The sequence below is a fragment of the Xiphophorus couchianus genome, chromosome 3 (assembly GCF_001444195.1).
Source record: "Xiphophorus couchianus chromosome 3, X_couchianus-1.0, whole genome shotgun sequence".
In the NCBI taxonomy this organism is placed as follows: domain Eukaryota; kingdom Metazoa; phylum Chordata; class Actinopteri; order Cyprinodontiformes; family Poeciliidae; genus Xiphophorus; species Xiphophorus couchianus.
Genome location: NC_040230.1, coordinates 11,622,384 through 11,629,106, shown reverse-complemented (window position 1 = coordinate 11,629,106; position 6,723 = coordinate 11,622,384).

Here is a 6,723-nt window from a genome sequence, read left to right as displayed (position 1 = left end):
AAAAGTCATGTCCTTAAGAAACTAAATCCTGATCCATTCCGCTTTTACTCCAGACTCTGGAATCTTCATTTCCAAATGAAAAGTAAAGTTTACTGTCATCTGAAAAGAGAACTATGTTTTAGATAGGTGTGTGTGTGTGTGTGTGTGTGTGTGTGTACTGACTCTAGTTGCAGTCCACGGCTTCTGAAACTCCTCCACGCTCCTGAATTGACTTTTTTTTCACAAGTCTCTCAAGACTGCGGTTATCATGTTGCTCGTGTACTTTTTCCTAACACACTTTTTCCTTCCACTCAGCTTTCCATTGCTATGTTTGGATACAGTCCTGTGTGAACAGCCAGTTTTCAGCCACGGGTTGTCAACGTCTGTTAGTGCAGAGGCCACGATGGGATCAGAACTTACAGCTGAAAATAGCCTTTTTATGTTACTTTCATTTAATAAGAAACTGAATTTGGGGTTTTCATATGCCATAATAACGATGTATATATTTTCACTTTTTTACTGATTTCATTCATTGTGGATGATGGTGATGCTGAGGGGATTTCCAGGAGCAGTCAGTCTTGTAATTAATCTGAAGAGGCCTCTGACTGAAGACTTGCTGTGACCGTCTGATGACTGTCATAATATGCTAATAGCTAAATATCCAAGCAGCAGAGAAGATAAACTCACAGTAACTCCTCAACATAGCATTGCTAATCCACCTCATTTGCTTTTGCTTCTATATAAATATCTGGATGGTCGTTCGGTTACAAAGCCAGACAGAGAAACTTTAGTTAAGGATGTGATCCTTGCCTATTGTAACTGATGTTCGAGAAATATTCATACTCCTCTTCCAGGCGTGACATTTTTTTTCTACCTTAACAATTTGAACTTCCTCCTTCTCTCTCTCTCTGTTCTTTGGTCTTCCATGAAGCCTCTTTTTCAACTAATCTGAGATTTGGGGCTGTAGTTGGGATATTATTTGCTGAAATAATTTAATTTTCAATGTTGTGCTAATTTATTTGTCACTGGTGTTCAAAGTGGGGCTCTGGGGTCATTTGCTGTTAAAACTTGGCTAAATATAAGAACTGTTTTCACATGAAGACTGACCCTGATCCTGTTTTTATTGCTGAGAATACACAACAACAAAAACAAAATCAGTTTTCTTCAATCAAGCTCAGAATAACAAGTCAACCGGATTCCTTTTTGTTAACAAGGAAAAAATAACAACTCGTAGTTTTGGATCCTGTTCCTACAAAAAAACAAAACAAATCTGATAACTTTAATTAAAATAGTTAATGCTTTGTTTATTGTTGAGTAGATTTCAAAAACAACATTTTTGGTGATCTTACTTTTTAGAAATTATCTCTTTTTTTTTGTGTCCAGTAAGTACCTTTGAGCTGATAATTTTGGTCCACAAGATAAATAGTTTTGCACACCTGTCAGTATCAAAGATGTGAATATTTCCATCCTTTTTGGAAACTTTTGGATTCCACGTAGAAATATTGCAGTGCATGAAGTACTAGACTAAAATAGTGTTGAGTAGGTAGGGGAAAAAAAGTCAACATTCTCGATGATTTTAGTTCTTTAAAATTATATTTTTTGACCTTCGAGTACTTTTGAACTGACTATATATTTTTTTGCACATATAAAATATAGTGTTCAGGCTTCTATTTCAGGCCCAAACGTGTGATGATTAATGTGGTAAAGACCTAAAAAGTTCAAATGTCCAAGCTCGGTTGAAGGGCATGAAAATTATACCTCATATCTTTATTATTATAATCTTTGGGTTGTTAGAAGGTTAGGAAATCAGGCCTGCGTTCAGGGCCTGCATATCCTGCTGACTCCTGCGCCCTTGCAGAGGGTCACTGTGCCTGTGTGAGATCACGCCAGCCTTCCAGGTGCTCTAACATCAACACACACACACACACACACACACAGAGACACCACAGGAGCCGCTGAGCTCCGTCACCTGGGCCACATCCCTCTCCCCTCCGCTTCCTCCAAATTGTGAAGCGCTTGCTTTCGCGGAAACCAGCGCAGAGGCTGGCTTTCTGCTCCACATTTAACCGCAGCCTCTGCACTGTGCACACAGTGCACAGCAAGAAGCCCGTCCTGAATGCCCTTTCATGCACACACACACACGCACGCACACACACAAACAAAGTGTTGCATCCTCAGAGAGAGAGTTACGGTACGGCTCAGCACCGAGGCCTGCGAGTAAGTTCACCACATCCTCCACCATACTGAGAAGAAGCGCACCGCACCGCCATGAGGCTCTTTCACAGCGACGCTGCTTTGAGCTCTGACAAGTGTAAATGCACATTGATGTGGTTTGTTTGATACTCTGCTTCTTGTATTTCCGTTTCCTCCTTCCTTTCCCGCCAGTTGTCGCCAACTATTTGAGCTAAACAGAGGCAGCGGCGTTATTATTTCTGTGTGTAATTTTAGCTCTCGATGACTTGTGATGAAATAAATCTATGTGAAAAGGTGTACGATAAAGTTTTCATTCACCTCCACTGATGCTTGTTTACTCCGAGACAATTTTAGGGCCAATGTCTCCCCCTGTTGTTGGATTACCGCAATAGCACCCATTTTACTGCTCACAACATCAGAATCACCTTAATGCCAGTAAATAAGTACATAGACTAGAATATAGCTCTAATATAATGGTGCGGAAAAAATAGAATAAAAAACAAATTACATATGAGAAAGGAAGAAGAAAAATATACAATATATATGCTTGTGAATAGTGTATACCTGATGGATTCATCAAAATTGTAAATATTGCTCATTGTTGACAATTCAACCTTTTATTCAAATGGAATATGTATTGTCAATCTAATCATAATCATAGAAAAATATTATGTCCACAAAATGAAATGGAGTAAAGAAAAAAAATTCTCATGTAATAATTTTAAAGGAACTGACTTAAAAACATATGTTGCCTCAGTTGGAAAGCTTAATTTAAATAATCAGAACCTTGTAAAAACAATAACACTTCTTAAGAAATTGAACTCCATCTCATAAGCAGATTTATTTGCGATATCATTTACTTTTGTTTTTATTTTAGTTGTTACAACAGATCATTTATTATATGCATGAATGTACTTACATTTTTAAAGAAAATAATAATCATAATAATAATACTGTTTGCATAGACTAAAAAGTACACATTTTATTTTAAGTATTTAGGTATCTTTTTATTTTGTTTATTTTATTTTGTAGATTGCAATAACCTTTAGTAGTAATGCCAAAGTTTGTGGTTATTTTATATTATTATATATTATTACTCTATTTTCTTATTTCATGTAATCTGATATTACATGTTATGTTGAAGATCTTTTTTGTATTGTTATTTGTTCAAAATAAAGTAAGTTTTGAAGAAAAAAAAGGACAACTTTCAAACTTACTTTCTGGATTAGTTTGAATAAAAATAACCATTTTAATTTCTATTCAGTAAATCATTTCCTTAGATTAAAGAACAGACTAAAATAATCCCAACATAATAATCCCAAGATTTGTTTTGGTTTGTACTTTCTTTACACTATAATTTAAGTTAATTTTTTTCAATATCTGCTTTCAAATGTAGTTTTAGGATTTATCATGTTTTGACATCTTACCATATTTTCTTAACTTGATTCAGGTTTGGGCTTTGACTGGGCCATTTTAGCACATCGTTATGCTTTGATTTAAGTCGTTCCATTGCAGCTTCATTCATCTTCCTATCAACTCTGACTGGCTGCTCTGTTTCTGCTGGAGAAAAGCAGCCCACAGCAATATGCTGCCACTACCACATTTCATGATAGAGATTGCTTTTTCAGTTGGGTTACAAATGACAATTATTTTAGTAATCGGTAATTCTATTAATTATTCTGACCGATTAATCAGATGAAAAAATTGGCACATTTTACAGATTTTTCATGTAACTTCTTAAGCTTTTTTATACAACATTAGAAATATATTAAAAGATGGAAATAAAAAAGTAGTTCAACTCTTTTTTCAAGTAAGAAGATAAACAGGTTATATCTAAAATGCATCAACATGAATCTGGTGAAGCTAAAATTGTGCCACTTGAGGAATAGGTACAATATTTTGTGTAATATATTTACAGACAAAGGTGTTTTTGTCTTATATGTAAAACATATACATATATATGTATATATGTATGTATGTATGTTGAACAGTTTTGGCGTAGTTACTGCTCTGAATATGTTTGTTTTTTTCAGCAAATAGCCTTTTTTTTTAGTCTGTATACTCCATTTAACTATTAATCGATTACTAAGTTAATTGAAAATTGTTTCAATAACCGATTCATCAGTTTTAGTTTTGAACCACGCTTAGCATTTTTGCACATATGCTCAAATGACCAGTTTGTGTAAATGTGAGCTGGAAAAAGACTGAATACTTTTGCAATTAACAGAGCACAATGTCGCTCATATGCTGCTTTCATAAAAACTAATGTGCACAATTTCATGCAGCAGCCAGACACATTGAGGTCATTGTTACTGCACTGAATGCATGTGCTGTGCTCTCTGTCTTCTCTTGAGCACAGGGTGAAGTCTGTGTGTGTGACCAGCGATGCCTCGCGAGGGTCCTGCCTTCAGCTCGGCGACATGACGTGGACCCCGAGGAACAGCTGAGCGGTGTACAGTTACCCTGAGCTAGAATGCAGTGAGCACAAGGCCCTACTGTTCTCCCGGATGTCGACCCCCTGCACCAGCCCGGTGAGGTCATAACATCACCTCAGTCTGCCGTTTATCACGGCGCAGTTTGCCTCAGCGTGCAGAGGCGGCTCAGGTGTCTGAATTAATCCATTCAAGAGTGTCTTCCTTAAACATTTCCTTTGTGACAGCGTCCCGTTTTCCCAAACTGTTCTTTATCTCTGGGTTTGATCCTGCCTTGCACCGCCTGGATCTCCAGTAAATCCTCACCCTGGCGGAGTGAGAGTGCAGCACTTATCAGCTGTTAAGACTGCTCCTGTACGCTACAGAGGAAAACTTGTCCTCTGCTGACACTTGATACACAAAGAGGCCCTCCACCCCTTCAATAACTCCCTCCTTTAAAAGCTCACAGCACAAAATGCTTTGCTAAGACTCATGGACACTTATGTAAGAATTATTACGTAAACTCAACATGTGGAGGCTTAAAAGAAGATAAAATCATATGTCCTTCATTAGAAATAGACGCACACATGATTGTCAGATTCCTAGTACATGTTAGCACATAAAAGCCTCTGTTGACATCTAACTGCTTCTATGAAAGCAAGGCCCCGTTCTGCTGCTATGCCTTTGCTGAATATCTAAAGTCAAGGCCCCAAACCTCCACCTAAAGGCTCAGCTCCTGCTGGTAACAAGAATCCGTTGCTCCAGGGGTCCTGGAAGACGAGCTTTCAGGTGAAGCAGGGTGCATGACTCTGCGGCGGCGTACAGAAAATCCTCCCTGAACCTTCACAATCTGAGTTTTATTGTTGGTTTTCATCGTTTTATTTGAACTGACTTCCATGCTACTGCTTTGAAAGCCTTTCAGCCTCCCAGTTTTCTTTTTTCCTCTTATGTTTAGATTTTCTTACTATTCTTTATAAAGAAAGGTGGCATACATGATTGAATGAAGAGGTCAGAGTTCATGTTACTCTCAGGCTACGTCCACAAAGCCAGCTCTTGATGCTCAGTTCCGATTTTTTTCTGAAGTCAGATTTTTCTTTTCTCTTGCGTGGTCATTCATATCGTTAATTAAATTATTGGATGTGCAGTCAGAGCCAGAATCAGTGGGACTGTGATGTGCTGCTGTTTTTGGACACAGATATCTTTTATAATTTAATAATAATAATTTTCAGCCTTTATTTACTCCCTGATTAATGTCATCTAGCTTGTTCTGGTGCAGAATCATGGTGCATGTCTCAATGCAAATGAGACATGCATTTTGTCAATGACAAAAAAGTTGCACAAAATGCGACATGATCATTGGACAGCAGGTGCTTTGAAAACTATTGGATCCGATTTAATTACATACAGCTCAAGGAAAAAATTAAGAGACCACTAAAATTAGTTTCTCTGGTTTTACTCTTTATAGGTATATGTTTGAGTAAAATGAACATTCTCTTATTCTATGAACTACTGACAACGTGTTTCTGAACTGCCAAGTAAAAATGTAGTATTTATATTTGCAGAAAATGAGAAATGGTCAAAATAAAGAAAAAGATGCCGTGCTTTCAGACCTCAAATAAATCAAAGAAAACAAGTTCATATTCGTTTAATATTGTTTAGAAACAACAACACTAGTGTTTTAACTCAGGAAGAGTTCAGAAATCAGTATTTGGTGAAATAACCAGCAGGTTTTCAATCAGTCTCAGTGCTGTGGGCTCTTAATTTTTTCCAGACCTGTATTTGAAAGTGGCACAAATCAGATTTTTTTTTTTCTATTTTTGTGAAAAGATCAGAATTGTAACCATGCGATCTATATCCGACGTTTTCACTGCAATCTGAACGGCCCAATACCGATCTCGTCATCCAATGTGTGCTGCTTCATATGTGAAACTAAACTGGATATCCGATCTTTTAAAGGCGTCTGCAGTCTGAACGGTCATGTCACATTTTATCAGACTTTTATGTCATTGATGTGAGACGTGGGTCATAATTCTGCACCAGGAGAAGCCAGACAAGGCAAATCAGGATGTAATACAAATTATGAAAATTACGATTATGAATTTATGAAAGAAATGTGCACCACCGCAGTCACACCACTTTT